Genomic DNA, 17479 nt, shown 5'->3' with positions numbered 1-17479 from the left:
ACGCGACTACATCTTTTATGTCAAGATTTTTTACAAAACATCAATGATTTCAGTTCTGTTTTTAGTGACTAATGGATATATTATTTGGATATTCTGCTATTATTAATATACATATTACCACACATGTGGCCATCCTGTACGTTTGCACTTTGAGAAACAGAAACTAATTCTTATCTCATGCTCCTTGTGTTCTGAACTTTGGCAATATAATTCTGGGTGGATAAACCCACACCTGTCCCACAATTCTATCACAGCTCTGTGGTTGATCTCATATAACCAGATATTTTTCTTCATTTGGACAAATGTCTTTATATTTAAAAATAACTCCATTGAGTTTCTAAAAATATAATATATGCCCCATATAAAAATTCAAATAAACTAGAATAAGAAGAAGAAATTAAGTTACACCTAAGTCTACTCTCCAGACATAACCACCTAGGGTACATGATTCTGAATATAAACAGTTGGAAGAATATATATTTAAGACAGAGATGACTGATAATATTCCAAGAGTGAGATCATGCTATTTTATGTTAATAAAATATTGCATTTTAAATTAATTGATTTCAACAGAAGAACTAGATATTAATATGAATTGGGCAACTGATAAAGAGATGGTTTTACAACAGAGCAGCATTCATTCCTTAAATTCTTTAAAGTTTTAAAAGAAACATTCCATAAGCTAGAGTATTTAAACTTTCAATAACATTATTGACTGTGTGTTGTAGAACAGAATAACCACACTTATGACTTCTTCAAACTTTTACTCTTTCTTCCCCTTCCTTTTTTTTAGACATTATTTTCTCATTTACAGTAGTTACACTGTTTTGAAACCTTGCTTTACATAGTTGGTTAGCCTACATGCTATATATAAATGGATCTGATACACATAGCCACATATTTTCCACAGCAAAGTATTTTTATAGTAAAATATTTTTATTTCTGGAAAGGTTCAAAGGGAAGGTATCCTGTTCATGTCTTCTTTACAGAAAGGAAAATTTGACTATTTTTGAGTTCCATTTTATTTTTCTCTCAATTTATAGATATTGCTTCACCAGGTTAAAGAACAAAATTGAAATGAGTACATTTTAAGAATTTTATTGGCTTTATTCAGTGATTCATAAATCAGGCATCATCCCATCAAGCAGTTAGAAAAGTGTTCTGAGAAGCTATACAAAATGAAACACTTTTATAGGCAGTGCAAGGAAGTTATACTAGCAAAATGCTGATGCTTGTGACAAGGTCACTTTCCTTTAGGGCATGATGTTGGGGAGGGTGTCTGTCAGGAAGATTATCTCACTAGTGCTGACCAGGTGATTCCTGACTGATTGATTCTGAGAACCATTTCTGTGAAAAGCTGAAACTGTAATTAAGTCTTTTTTAAAAAATATTTTATTTATTTATTCATTAGGGAGAGAGAGAGAGAGAAAGAGAGAGAGAGGCAGAAGCAGGCTCCATGCAGAGCCTCATGTGGGTCTCGATCCAGGGACTCTAGGATCATGCCCTGGCTGAAGGCAGGAGCTAAACAGCTGAGCAACCCAGGGATCCCCTATAATTAAATCTTAGTTAGGATTAGCATAAGTGACTCCATTTGGGACCTGTTATTTTGTTTTGAACCTTATTTCATAGTACTGAAGATTGTTATAAAAAATGTCTGATTCCAGTCAAATTAATATGCCTCCTGTATGATTTATATTTTTTACTTAGATGCATACAAGACTCTTTATTATTATAGTTCAGTAAATTTGTAAAGATATATTGTATAGGAGGTTATGGTGTTGATAGTTTAGAATTAATTTTTTTCTCTACATGGTATGCCGTTTTGATATATAAATTTATCTTTTTCAGGAGTATATTTTTTCTTTATTCATTTAGATACATTTTTCAGGAATGCTAATTTTATATATCTTTGTCTTTAATATCATCTGCCTCTCTATACAATAAGGTAGATTGGATTAAAATTGGATCTGTCTTAAAATACTTAAAAAATTCTTTTATGTTCCAAAATCTGAAAGCATGCCTTATCTCAGATGTTGGCGTTCATTAGAACAATGTGCTCAGATAAATGAAACTCTATATTTATTAGAAGCTAAGTCAAAGATCATCTAAATATATGTTCTTGAGGTTAGGTAGTGTCCATCTATTTCATTTTATTGGATGTGTTTAAAAGGAACAGAAAAAAAAAAAAAGGAATAGTTTTTTTTTTCAAATACCTCTTACCACCTATAGATATACCAATAGCTCTCCTTTGTGATCCTAAGGTTACATTAATAATTTGCTGTTATAAACAATCATTGGATTTCTATAATGAACTACACTTGCTTATGGTATATCAGCTCTTTTAGATGCTGCTAGATTCTATTAGCTAAGATCTTATTTTGGATTTTTGCATTGCTGTTCATGAATAAAATTGGATTATTTTGTCAAGTTTTGCCATTTTATCTTGTATTAATATAAGAAATTAAAATATTATATCCTTAAAAAGTTTAAACAAATAGAATTGGAATTATGTTTATCCCAGAGGTTTGGAAAATTTTCTTCGTGAAACCAGGTTAAAGCTTTCTGAAAGGGTTGGAGTATATCTTCCTTAGAAATTGTCTTTTCTCTTCATTATTTTCTATGAAAACCGATCTATTTAAATTTTCTCTTGCTTCTCGACTAAATTTTAGAATGCCATCCATTTTATCCAAGCCTTCAGGAGTATCAATTATCAGAGTTGCAAAAATAACTCCACAGGACGTTTTAAAAATATCTGTCTTTGGGACGCCTGGGTGGCTCAGTAGTTGAGTGTCGTCTGTCTTTGGCTCAGGGAGTGATCCAAATGTCCTGGGATTGAGTCTCGCATTGGGCTCCCTGTGGGAGCCTGCTTATCCCTCTGCCTATGTCTCTGCCTCTGTGTGTCCCTCATGAATAAATAAATAAAATCTTTAAAAATTTTCTATCTGGTAATTTTTTCTTTATTCTTTTTTTATTTATTTCTTTTTCATTTTTAATTAATAAAGTTAGTGGTTTATTTATTTTAATTTTTCAAAGAGAAAAGTTTTAAAAATTTATTTCTGATTAAGTATTTTCTTCCCTTGAACTTTTATTCCATTGTTGTGTAATTATTTTTCTAACTTTTTAAGTCACATGTTTAATTTTTTATTCATCATCATATTACTTGAATCTATACTCTAAATTCTAAAGCATGCAAAAGAAGTCAAAAGCAAAGATTAATATTTAGTAATCCAATAAAAATAAAATAAAATGGGACCATAAAAACTCTCAATCAAAAAGAATGCAGAAAATGAGGGAAAAGGGAACAAAACACTAAAAGGACAAATTCAGAAAATTAAGAAAACAAGTGACAGTGTCACAGATATAAATAAACTGAAGCAATAATTTAATTCAATATAAGTGTTTTAAAAACCCAAATTAAGACAGTGATTGTGCAATTAGTTAAAAAGTAAGATCCAACTATATGCTGCCTGTAAGAAATCAACTTTAAATACAAAATATAAATAGGTCAAAATCAAAAGGATGGAAAAACATAAACCATGGAAACATACATCAAAAGAAAACAGAAGTGTCTATAGTAACAACTGACCAAAGAGATTTCTAGCAAGTCATTAAAAAGGGCACAATTTTAAACATGTATATACCTAATAAGATAACTTCAAAATTATGAAGCAAAAATCAACAAACAAATAAAAACTAGACAGCACAATTATATTTATGTATTTTAACATGTCTATCTCAATAAAGGATGGGACAAGTAAACAGAAAATCAGTAAAAATATAGCAGATAAACTACCAAAACAAATGATCTAGTTTATGTTTATAGAACACTCCACCTAAAAATAAAAAACACACATTTTTTTCTAATGTACATAGAACATTTACCAAGACAAATTATATTATAGACCATAAAATAAATCTTAATAAATTTAAAAGAATTCAAGTACTACAAAATATATTTTCTGACCAGCATGGAATTGTGAAATCAATGACCGAAGACATCTGGAAAAATCCCAAAATTTGTAGAAATTTAATAATAGGTCACTTTCTCCATAGCAACCTCACATGAAGTTTCGGCAATGTGGTCTGATTTCTACATTATATTGAAGTTCATTAATCAATAACTGGAAACCAATAACCAAAAGGTAGCAGGAAAATCCCAAAGATTTTGGAAACTTAACATATTAATCCATGTTATCATGGGTCAAGTAAAACATTGAAGGAAAAATTTGAAAGTATTTGAATGAATATGAAAATGGAGTCATATCCAAATCTGTGTGATGTATATGACTAAATAGGGATTTAGAGAGAAATTGGTAGCACCTATATCTTATATTAAGAAAGAAAAAAATCTAAAATCAATTTTTATCTTTCACAAACTAGGAATATAAAAGCAAATTTACCCATAGTAAGCAATGGAAAGAAAAAAAAAAAAGAACAAATTAAAAAGGAAAAAAAAAATAAGAGTGGGAATTAAAGTAAAATATAAAAGAAAAAATAATCACAAAAATCCATGAATTTAAATGTTGTTCTCTGAGAAGATAAGTAAAATTGGCTGTGTACATAGGGTGCTTTATTCTCCACAGAGTGATACATGCTAAGATGGATTGGGCTTGGGCCGATGTCCCCATATGTACAGAACTGAATAAAGTGGGTCTCTGAGAAGTCTGATTTGCCTTGATGTGGAAAGGGAGAGGGGGAAGATGGAGATGGACATTACAACCAGGGATGTGTTCAGTTCTGTGCTGGTTCTGGCCTGGAATGCAGGGAGATAAGGCAGCTCTTAGGGTAGTCACTTCCAGGCTGGGGCTCCCTGACGAGCTTGGAGGGCCTTCTGTACCACATCTTCCCACTGGGCATCTGAGATCTCCCGAGCCCAGGCAGGAACCCCTGGTGCAGGCAGGCTTACTCCAGCCATCGTCCTTTTCACCAGCTCCACATGTTCTGAAAGCACAGAGAACAGTTAGGGGATAGCAGCTAGGGAAACAGCTCCACTCCCCATTCCTTGAATTAACCCACAACCCTTGGGCCAGAAGGGTGGCCAAATCCATTTTGTTATTTCCAGGCAAGCCTGCCTATCACCAACGTCTAGCACACTAGCTAGCATTCCACTTGGATTCTGAAGTCTGTAAAATCTTAGATTACAAAGTGTTGTTTCAGGAACAGGGTATTCCTCAGTGACTTCCCTTTACTGGCTCTGACCCATCCCCTTTCCTCCATTGTTATTCCAGAATGAGAGAATGCTCTCTATACCGGGGTCCATGGGAATAGAGCTGTGGTTGCTAAGTCCGGTAGCTCCCTCCTCCTCTTCATCCTCGCTCTCTACTGGTGGGTCTGGCAAATGAAGCCCCAGGGCCTGCAGAGCCAGAGAGGACAGTTAGGGCCAGCCTTTCAGAGATCCCAGCTAAAAAAAAAAACTCTTGCCAGACTGATGAAGGATAAAATAAATGATCTATATCAGGAAGGATAGAGGTGACATAATGTAGATTCTACAGATATTAACAGGACAATGAGGGATTATTATAACAACTTTATGTCAGAAAATATCCTAAAGACACAAAGACATGATCTTTCCCAGGAAGAAATATATAACCTGAATAGTGTAATATCTATAAAGAAGCTAAATTCATAGTTAAAAACTTTTCCACAAAGAAAACTCCAGGCCCTGACGGCTTTCTTGTTGCATTCTACCAAAACAAAAGAAATAACATCAGTTATGCACAACCTCCGGCAAAAAGAGAGTGAAAAGTTCCTTATTTTATGAGACTAGGATATACTATGATCCTAAAACCAGACAAAGACACGACAAGAGAACTACAGACCAGTATGCCTCATGAACATAGATGCAAAAATTCTAACACAACGTTAGCAATTCATATTAATCTCTTCAAAATCCATAGAGTATCTGTCAGGCCATCTGATTAACACAAAACAATCCTTCGAGAGAGCTATTAGCCAATGACACCAAGATATATACATAGGTAATACCTTTAAAGATCCTTCAAATGAGTTTATATCTCATAGTGCATGATGCTACCCTTTGCCCAACTTTTATCTCTCAAGGTACTATGTATACTAGTGTGTGTGTTCATATATATGTATACTTGTGGATATATATGTATATATTATTTATTTGAAGTATATACTCTTTCTAAACTTAGCCCACTGGTAGTTATGAGGGGAAGGGAGTTCTCAAATTCAGTTTCTTTCCCTGGAACCAGAAATTGGTATGCAATAATAAATTACTAGAGGAGATGAAACCAGAACTCCTTACTTTGTAAAAGTCTTTTATTTTACTCACTGCTTAAAGTGATAGAAGATTTCCCCGTGGCAATGACTGTACTCTACATTGATATTGCCCACAAAAGTTTCTACTAAAAGTTCATGTCTTTCAGTTTATATAAATGCCATTTTCTGCATGTGGGTTGGAAATCCCACTTTTAAGCCCGATGAAGAGACCTGCTTTTCCCCATATTGACCTTAGACATGAAGAAGCTCCAGCAATGTGATCTGATTTCTACATCTTACTAAAGTTCAAATTCGCCACAGGATTATTTTTACGGTGAAAATTTGGAGGAAAAATGAATAATATAAAACTCCAACTCAAAGGTCCTGATTTCAATGTTTGAAGTCATAACAAGTTCCTTTTGGACACATTTCATCCTACACCAGTTTTAAAGGATATAATAATTAAATATATGACAGGATTAAATGAAACCTGGATGCTACTGCTTCAGCCCTGATTATGTGATAAAGTCTGATTTAACTACACAGGGAATCCTAAGTTTAGTAGCACCATATTTCTGTAGAAACTGAAACTTCGATGTGAAATTCAGCAAGAACATAAGATGAGCAGTAAGTATGATTTATTTCCTATAGTAAGTGTAGTTAACTGGAGGCAACGCAGAAGTAAACAATTTAAAGTTGTGAAAGAAAGTAAAATACGAGTGTCTATTCTACTGTCTTTTGGCTGACCCATTAAAAGCTCTAGTTTAAACATATGGACCATGCCACAGAACAATAAAATTTTGTGCCTTCGAAAATTCTCGTATGAAAACTTGATTTAAACTTTTCGTTTACTTTTGTCATTTAAACTTCAAGGGCAATATGAACAAAATATAAGGCTACTTTGAGTCCTATTCTACTTTAATACTGTGTACAGTGTGGTCAAGGATTTCTCAGACTTTTGGTGTGGACAATAAGGCTGGACAATTGCAGCATGCATAAGCTGGCTGACTCCAGGAGAAGCAGCCCAAAATGTATTCCACACACTGGAAGGATTTTAAAGGACTTTGGCTTCTGTCAGTATCACAAAGCTTTTCTTCTTGTCTTGAACAGTTTGGCTTGACTCTGTAAGCTTTGTGTCAAAGAAACTGGGACAAAACTTTGTATCTCTGGGGAAAAAAAAATAACTTTTATTTAAAATACTGCATAAAGTACTCCTAATTCTCCAGCCACAATAGACTCCTTCTTTATTCTTAATTTCTATGTTTTACATCTTTATAACTGTGATGACGCTTGTAGGTAGCCCACTCATTGCTGCTCCCCCTTCTCTCTTTCGGGAATTCACATCAGCCAAACTGAGAAAAATACCAATTTTCCCCCCACTTCCGCCTATTGGCTTCTTTCCTTTATCTTATCTGGAAATGCACAGATTCAAGAAAAAAAGAATGGCTATGTAGATTAGCAATGCAAACACAATTTCTCAAATAGCTTCGGCTTGCTAAATATTTAATGCCGGTAACATAAAAAGAATAAACTTTTAAAATGCTTTGAATCTCTCAGAACATTCATTTTTAAATTCTAAAAAAAAGTGATCTAAGTATAATGTACTAATCTCTATTCATTAAACCAAACTGGCCTGTAGCATAATAAACATTTATTTTCCTCCCGACAATGCCTGTGCTCCAAAGTAACACACTACATTACCTTTTAATAAATACTTGAAATTCTATTATTTTATCAATTCAAAAATTTTTGATAGCTAATCTGAATTTGAATTTATTGTTAATGTCAAGCTCCATTCCGTTTCCCTATTAGATAATAAGCTCCATGAAAGTGACTTTCCAGGGTTTGATATCATTGATCTACAAAAGTTTAGTTGAGTTCAATTAAAAGAAATTCCTCTTTAAATTTCCTCATAATAGCATATGCAAGGAAAAAAGTTAATCTAAACTAGAGAAGAAAAAGCAAGACGCCTTAGAGAATTATGATGATGTTTTAAAAATTTTTATGAAAAACGTAAGAGGTAGGAATTTATCACCGGCCCAAAATGTAAGTTTAAAGGTAAAAACTGAGGGTAGTTGGGTTGCTGGAAGCGTGGCTCTGGTTTAGCAGACACTTGCTGGTGGTGCTTTGCTAGTTTGCAGAGCCTTGGCTCATGACGTGGCTGCTTCTGTCATCTGTACACTGCATTTTATAATCGAGTGGTGCTTTAAGTCCTGCATGTGGGGAAAATGACTACACTTCTCATGGGGTTTACGTCTCTGGTGCCTGATATGGCTCACTTGAGGCATGCAAGAATCGTCCAGAACATGTAGCTGAATGATCACATCAGCTGTGTTTTATTACTGTAAATACCACAGGACAATCTTTCTCACACATTTAAAGCCAGATGTGGCAAATTGAGCTCATGTATCATAGCTTAAAATGCATTCGTTTCCAAAATTGAAGATGAAACAAACCCAATATCCATTCCCAAAGATTTAATAATACTGATCCTAGTTTCTCTTGAAACTTATCTAAGTGGTAATAAAAAATAGTTTTCATTATGTTTGTTTTTAATCAAAGAGATTTTAGATCACAAATGGTAACACCGTATGGTTACTCGTTAAAAATTGTGCAGTTATGGATATTTTAGATATCTATTTCCAGAGAAGACCCAGCTTTATAAAATTTATTTAAAGATTTTATTTATTTATTCATGAGAGACACAGAAAGAGAGAGGCAGAGACTTAGGCAGAGGGAGAAGCAGGCTCCCAGCAGGGAACCTGATGTGGGACTCGATCCAGGACCCTGGGATCACAACCTGAGCCAAAGGCAAATGCTCAACCACTGAGCCACCCAGGCATAATCTCAACTTTATAAATTAATAATACAATTTAATGATCAACATAGGTGAGCTTCTGGGTTTAAATTGTAACATATTTTTATGTTAATAAAAGTTATATCATTTGACATTTAAAATAATGACAACTGGATTCAAAGTCCTACTCTTTAAATGGGATTTTTATTATGTGTCTAATTCAGATGTTACATCAGAATTTCATTCTGCCCTACATAGCTCTGAGGTTGGTTTAATAAAACTCTTCTGTCAAGACATAGGCTTTCAGTATTTCTTTTAATTTCTTGCTTCCTAATCTATCTGCTATACTTTTTCCCCCTAACATTAATTAGGCACATCAACTCTGTTCAATTTCTGAAATATAGGATCTAGGACATTCTCTTCTGTTTCTCTAACCACACAGTAAGAGAATTCACCTGATTTTCTCTGCAAAGCAATACTGAGTGCTGGGGCTTGATGTATTGTTTTGTTCTGCTCTGTTGTCTAATAATATGATAAACTTCTTTCAGCCTTGAGATAAGATGGAAGAAAAATGAAAGGTCTGGAAACATGGCAACACTAGAGAATATAAAAAGCCACATTGGAATTGGAATTTTGAGACACAGACTAAAAAAGCTTGAATCTATTTACCATGAATTGCTCAAAGGAAATACAAAAAAACGCTTCGTGAAATATGTATCTCACTTTATATTGAACACCTTTTCTAAATTTGAAGAACTTGACAGGTTTTACCCATATTCTTCTCTTGTCAGTAGCAATAGCGTTGTCAATTGTTACTGTAGCAGAAACATTCTGTCTTGCTTTTCCTGCCTTTTTATCCCTTCAACTGGCACAGACCAGATGAAATAATTAGAAATACCTAAGGGAGGAGACTCTTTGCCCATCAATCGACATCTTTATTGAACATCTTCTAAATACCTTGCACTCTGTCTAGTAGAGACAACTTTCTCCACCCCTGAGGAGTTAGAAACCTTGTCACTTCACCATGAACTTCAACCATATTTGCATCTTCCATTTAGAATGAACAAAATTAATGGACTGTGTTAATGTATAAAAATAACTAAATTTACATGGATGATCTTTGATTTTTTAATCCCATTTTCTTTCCTTCTTACACATTATCTAAAATGTACTTCTCTTCTCCCTGTCCTCACCATCTTTGCCACCACTAGACACTTACCACTTGAAAGTCTACTTTCTTGGGTTCATGGAGTTACCAACTTACAGATTCCTTTTTTCATTATCTGCCTCCTGGATATTCTTTTACTTTTCTCATAACCATGAATCACTCAAGGATATAATAAAATGAGGCTGATTTGGTCACAACTGATTGAGTATGGTTTGACATCAGGTAAGTCATTTTTGCCCATATGGTTTTTCAGTTTTCTTTCCAGACTTATGATTACATTCCTAAAAATACCTATACAAAGATGAATGAGACATGTTGCCTTCTCTCAAGGACTTCAGAATAGGTTAGGTGCAGTGGATGTGCACTGCACATAATTATAATACAGGAAAGTAAATGTCAATAGAGGGATGCATGATTCAGAAAGGGAGGCTTCACAATATACTTGGTTATTTATTAGAATCTTGTGAGGTGATTTTGGGGGAAGGTGGGAATAGGCTTTTATATACTGTAAAGAAAGCACATAGAAAAGAGCATAAGGCCCTTTTTCTCATCTCTTTTCCTTTTTATTTTATCTCACATCGCTCGGAGTTCTTTAAGACAAAGGTTGGCAAATTAAAGCCCACAGTCTAAATGTTTTGTTTTGTTTTGTTTTGTTTTGTTTGTGTTGTGTTGTGTTGTGTGTGTGTTTTAAAATTAGGTTTTACTGATAACTAATTGACACTGGAGTCAGAGTCAAAACCCTACCCTGGACCTTCCTCTCATATAATGCAAAACTTTAATTTTCTGGGGATGGGCAGGAAATCCTCCCATCCTCAGGACCCACATAAAACCTTAGGACTGCTTTTAATGGAGTAGAAACAAAATTCAGCTGCCTCTGGAAAGGGGTAGAAAATTGTCTGGCCACCAGAATATAGGTAAAAATTCATTATATCTGAGGGAGATGGTAAAAGCAAAATGTGTGATCCTAGGGAAGGGACAGGAAAGACTCTTGGGTCTAGGATATTGAATTGTTGTGAAATATAAGTTTTCTGCCAAATTGGATAAAGGCAAGCAACACTCTTCTGTGCAGGAACTCCCCAGATACAAACAGAGACTGGGGCTAAGATACATGAAGAGTGAAAAATCTTTACCCCAAGGTTGCAGATGTAAGAGTCTGCCTAAAACTGAAGCTGGACCAGGAGAATAGAGAAACTCCTTGATCTCACCACAAGTTTAGCACTGGGTAATAGACAACAACAATTTACTGCTGAATAAAGGTAAGAGTGTGGCACCAACTTCATGATTTTGCTAAAAGCAGAATTGGAGCAGAGCAGGTATATTGAGGAAAAGCTTCTAGTACCACAGGTTGCTTACTAAACACAAGGTAATGCACCCCGCATTGGAGAAGTCTGCAGCCTATTGGACACCGAAGTTGAATATAGCAACATCCAAGCACAAATTCCATTCAACTATCTAAATTGATGTAGCCTCCTACACTAACAGGCTCATAAAAGGTCTGCAAAATTTGCTTGCAGCTACAATTCCTATTTGCCTCAGTTTCTACTGTTATTTCAAACATGGTTATTAGTTAAATATCACCAGATACACCAAAAAGCCATAATACTACTACTAATAATAATAGGAAAAAAAACAATGAAATAGGAAAAAAAAACATAAAGAAACAAAGAAAATATAGAGAAATCAACAGAATCAAGCTAAGAGTGCAGATATTGAACCTATCAGAGTTTTTAAGACCCATATGCCATGAAAAACTGGAAATATAAATGCATTGAAGTAGAAACTATGGTTTATATTATTATAAAAACATGAAATGCTTAAGGATAAATCTGACAAAGCATGCAAGATATTCACGATGAAAATGACAACACACTGATGAGAACATTTCAAGAAGAGCTAACAATGAAAAGATAGACTATGTTCATGTCTCTGAGGACTCAATATTGTTATGATGCCATTTTTTCCCCAAACTGGTCTACAGAGTCAATTCAATCCCTATCTGAACACTAGAAAACTTTTAAAAATAGACATTGACAAACTAATTCTAAAATTCATATACAAGTGTGAAGGATCTGAAATTGCTACAGCAATGTTGAAAAATAGAAATAAAAAGCGAAGATTTACATTATCAGAATTTAATTCTTACTATAAGTATATAGTAATCATAGCATACTGGCATAAAGATAGACATGTAGGTCAATGGACAAGAAAAGAGAACCCATACATAAAAACACATATAGATGGCAACTTGATTCTCAACAAAAATGCCAAGGTCTTTCAGTGGAGAAAGGATATTGTTTCTAACAAATAGTATTTGAACAATTGGATACCCTCGTGTAAAAAAACTAAACAAATAAGAACCACTTTTATTCTTACCTCTCACCACATATAGAAGTTAACTCAAAGTGGATCATAGTACTCAATATAAGAGGCAAGGTTATAAAAATTCTCAAATAGACTGTAGAATAAAAATATTGCGACCTTGAATTATGCATAGATTTCATATATAGAACACAAAAATACAAACCATTAAAACAAGTTTGATACATTGGTTTTAATTAGAATTAGAAACTCCAGTTCTTTGAAAAATTCTGTTAGAAAACTGGAGAAGTAAGTCATGACGGGGAAAGATATTTGTAAAACACATATCTTATAAAACACTTGTAATCAGAATATATTAAAGAGCTCTTGCAACTCAATAAAAATGGGTAAAAGATTTGAACAGCCACTTCACCAAAGGAGAGATACAAAGAGCAAAAAAGTGCATAAAACATGGGAAGAGCAAGTTAAATTACAATTCAGGGATCCCTGGGTGGCTCAGCGGTTTAGCACCGCCTTTGGCCCAGGGCATGACCCTGGGGACCCGGGATCGAGTCCCGTGTCGGGCTCCCAGCATGGAGCCATGGAGCCTGCTTCTCCCTCCTCTCTCTTTCTCTCTCTCTCCCTCTCTCTCTCTCTCTTTCTGTCTATCATTAATAAATTAAAAAACAAACAAACAAAAATTTAAAATTACAATGCAGTACTACTACAAACTACTCGGATGGCCATAATAAAAAATACAAAAATATAAAGTAGAATGTAAAATATGTAAAATATTGTAAATATTTACATATAAAATACATATAAAATATAAATATAAATAAATATATATAAATAAATATAAATATATATTTATAAAAAATAAATAAATATAAATATAATACATATAAAATTACATATAAAATATATGTAAAAATATAAAGCAGAATGTAGAAAAACTTGAACTCTCATATATTCTGGGGGAATGTACAGTTGTTTTACAAAAGAGTTTGACAGTTTCATAGAAAGTTAATCTTTACTTTCTATACATCCCAACAATTCCACTGATATAAATTTACTCAAGAGAAATAAAAACATGTCTACTCAAAAACCTGTACACTAATACTTATTAAAAATTTTATTGAGAATAGCTTCAAATTGGAAATGATCAATAATTAATTGTGATGCAGATATACCATTAATTACTACTAAGCAGTAAAAAAAAATACATGTAACAACATAGATGGATGATGAGGGCATTATACAAAATGTAAGATTTCAGACATTAAAAAGTTGGAGCATCATTTGATTCCATTTACATGATTTAATAGAAAAGGCAAAATTCTAGGACCAAAAATCTGATATGGGTGGCTGCTATCACTCGTATATCAAGAAGGAAATTATCCATAAATGTAGACGAAGGAAAATTTTGAGATGATGTAACTGCTCTATATGTTGATTATGTGGTGGTTACATGAATGCATGTTTTTCAAGATCATTAAATGGTGCATTTTAAAAGACTGAATTTTATTTTATTTCAATTATATCTTAACAATCTTAACTAAAATTCATATACATACAACCTTAATTTTCCTTTGGTGTGCCAGAAGTATATTTTCAGTTGACTGAAGACAATCTATCTCTACTTGGATTACTACTAAGTACTTAAACATATTGCTGTATTAAATCTCATATACAGCTCTCATGTCTAGGTTTTGTCTTTTGCTGAGAAAACTAGTATTTGTATTCTTGAACTGGAAAGCTTTGAGTTAACGCTGATCCTCTCATCTCTATATGCAATAAATTAACAATTCTCGTTAGGCTTGCTTCTTCTATGGCTCTTGCATCCATTTCCACTTTTCATTCCTTTTTGCTACATCTGGGCCATCTTGGAATTTTCTCTTTCTGGACAAAATTACTCCTTATTTCATAACCGAGGTTCTAGCTCTCCCCATTCCAATCATACATTTTTGCCAGATTAGTATTTTCATGGCAGCACTATAGGTAATATATTTGTTCTGCTATTTATTAGATATTTCACTTTGAGAAATTTAATTTTTATAGGATTTTAAATTAATAAAATAATTCATCCATTTAATGAACAACTATTCATTAAACCCTCACTGTTTGCCAATCATGGTTCAAAGTACTGTAGTGATAGTGCTAAATCTCTGCTATTGCAGAGTTTACTTTCCAGTGAAGGAAGGCAAATATAAAACAAGTAAAAATAAAATAAGTACAATAATTTTAGATGCTTGTAAGTTCTCTGAAGACAATAAGTTAGGGCATGATGACATACTCTGCCTAAGGTGTTTGGGAAATGAGATTCTATGTGATTACTTTAGATTCAGGACTCAGGGAAGGCCTCCTGATATTTCAGATGGGATCCGAATAATAATAAAGTGTCAATAATAAGATGATCTGGGGAAAATCATTCAAGGAGGGAGAACAGTCAGTACAAATGTCCTGAGGTAGGAAGGAGTTTCAGTGTGTTTGATTAGAAAAAAGAAGCTCAGTGTGGCCAGAAAATAATAAGCGGGACCAGAGAAGGGAAGATGGAAATGAACTGAGAAAGCTAGACAAGGATTAGATCAGCTATGGCTTTATGAATCACTATATTTCAAATTTCTACAATAGAAAACAAATGAAAGCTTTTAAGCAAAACAGTCAAGTAATCTGATTTATACTTATAAAAGTAAACTTGATGATAGAAAATAAATTAAAAGACACAAGAGGGAAAGCAGAAATACTGCGATAGACAGGATTATTGTGGTCTACATGAGAAATAATAGTAGCTTGGGTTAGAATAGTAGTAATGGATACACTGAGAAGTGTATAGATTTAACTACTTGAAGTTGATCCATCAGGACTCGCTGATGTATTAACAGTAAGGGAACGAACAGGAAATTATGCATTATTTCTAGGTTATCAGCCTAAGTAGCTGGGGAGATGGTGACATAATTAACTAATGGAAAAAGACTCATGAAATGTATGTTTCAGGGGGGATTCAAATATTCAGTTCTGAACACATTAATATTGAGGTAACACATTAATATTGAATATTTCAGGTGGATTCTTGAGCAGGAGAATATGCTAAGAAGGAGGAGTCCTATCTTGTATATAGGATTCTGGTGCTCAAGAGAGTGGTCAGGACTGGTGATATAAGTTTAGAGTCATGAGAAAGTATATGTTAATAGGAAACATGGATGTGGAAGATATTACAAGGGCAGAGAACATGGGTGAGCTAGGATAAAGAATTGAGCCCCAGGACATCCAAAATGTAGATCTTAGGAAGGCAAGCCAGCAAAGAGTAGAGATAATTGCCAGGAAGATGAATAGAACCTTAGGTATGGTGCTTCAGATGCCAAAGGAAGTTTTTAAAAGGAGAAGCAGTCAACTTTTTTGAATATGGCCATGATAATAATAGAGGTAAAGAATAGAAACAGCCATTGAATTGGATGTTTTTGGTGACAATGACAAAGGCAAGTTCAGTGGAGTGTCGGAGAGAAGCAGAATAATTTCCCTAGGTATAATTGGAAATTTAATAGTACTATGAAAATCCAAAGTGGAAGGTGAAACCATCCTAAGGGTTATATATATATAAATATATGACACAATCTTTAAGATTCTAGTGGATTAATTTTGACTGGTAGATCCTTTAGCATAGTTTTAAGTAATAGTGAATATGGGAAAGAGTCTCAGTATATTATTGTTGAGAGTCTTCTCTATCTGAACAGGAAGCAAGACCAAAATACAACTTCAGGAAGAAGCCAAGGTTAAAAAACCAAAAAGGGGCCCTGCCATTGTTGGCAAGTTTGATGAACAAATGTCTTGGCTATGCTAATATATCAAGGCAGAAATTACATTACTGTAAATCTATAACTTATTTGTGTAATCAGGACTACATCCTACACAAAATCATCGTAAGATATTGTATTCCCTGTACTGGGTAAGAAGAAAATTGGAGGTGGGGAAAAAGACATTTGGGATCCCCAGATGCTGAGAGTTTGCTTAAGAGTGCTATACATACATATACATAAGTATATTCCATGTCAAAGTAGATGCAACATCTAGTTGAAAATTTTTATTAGAGGAATCCATGTGCCGGGTTAGAACCTGCTACTGATTAAAAGGGTGTTAAAAGGAGTTTCAATTCAGAACTCATCTATTTCTCTCTGTTTGCTCTGTACTAGCTTTGCAGTGACATTTATGTAATCTTTACTTGTATGCAAATTTATGTTAATGACACCCCTGATGCTTGGAATCTAAATTGACATGGAGTGAAAGCAAAGTACTGTAATCAAAGCTTTGTGATTATTGGCCTTTCTGAAAGGAACTTTGAAATATCAATGGAATTCCATTGTGCATTCAATGTGTCTGGTCTGTGTGGATTGAGTATTTTGAGGTTTCATTATAGTAGTCCCCCCCTTATCCATGGGGATGTATGTTCTAAGATCACCAGTAAATCTCTGAAATTGTGGACAGAACTGAATCCTATATATACCGTGTTTTTTCCTATACATACATACCTATGATAAAGTTTAATTTATAAATTAAGTATAGTAAGAGATCAACAAAAATAACTAATAATAAAATAGAAAAATTATGACCGTATACTATAATAAAGTTACGTGAATATGTTCTCTCTTTCAAAATATCTTGTTGTATTGTATTCACCCTTTTACTTTTCGTGATGGTGTGAGATGATAAAATGCCAATGTGATGAGATGAAATGAGGTGAAGAACATAGGCCTTGTGACCTAACATTAGGCTACTATTGACTTTCAGATGATACACAGAAAAAGGATCATCTGCCTTCAGACTGTGGGTAGCTGAAACCACAGAAAGTGAAACCATGAATACAGGGGGGACAACAATACATTCTCTGGCCAGTATCAACTTTGAAATAGATGTGAGTAGAAGAGTTTCTCCACAAGTATACTTTAAAGATAATAATGAATAATCCATTCCTGAGATTGTTGTTTTCAAAATAT

The sequence above is a fragment of the Canis lupus genome, chromosome 36 (genome assembly GCF_048164855.1).
Source record: "Canis lupus baileyi chromosome 36, mCanLup2.hap1, whole genome shotgun sequence".
Classification (NCBI taxonomy): domain Eukaryota; kingdom Metazoa; phylum Chordata; class Mammalia; order Carnivora; family Canidae; genus Canis; species Canis lupus.
This window is presented reverse-complemented; position numbering follows the sequence as displayed.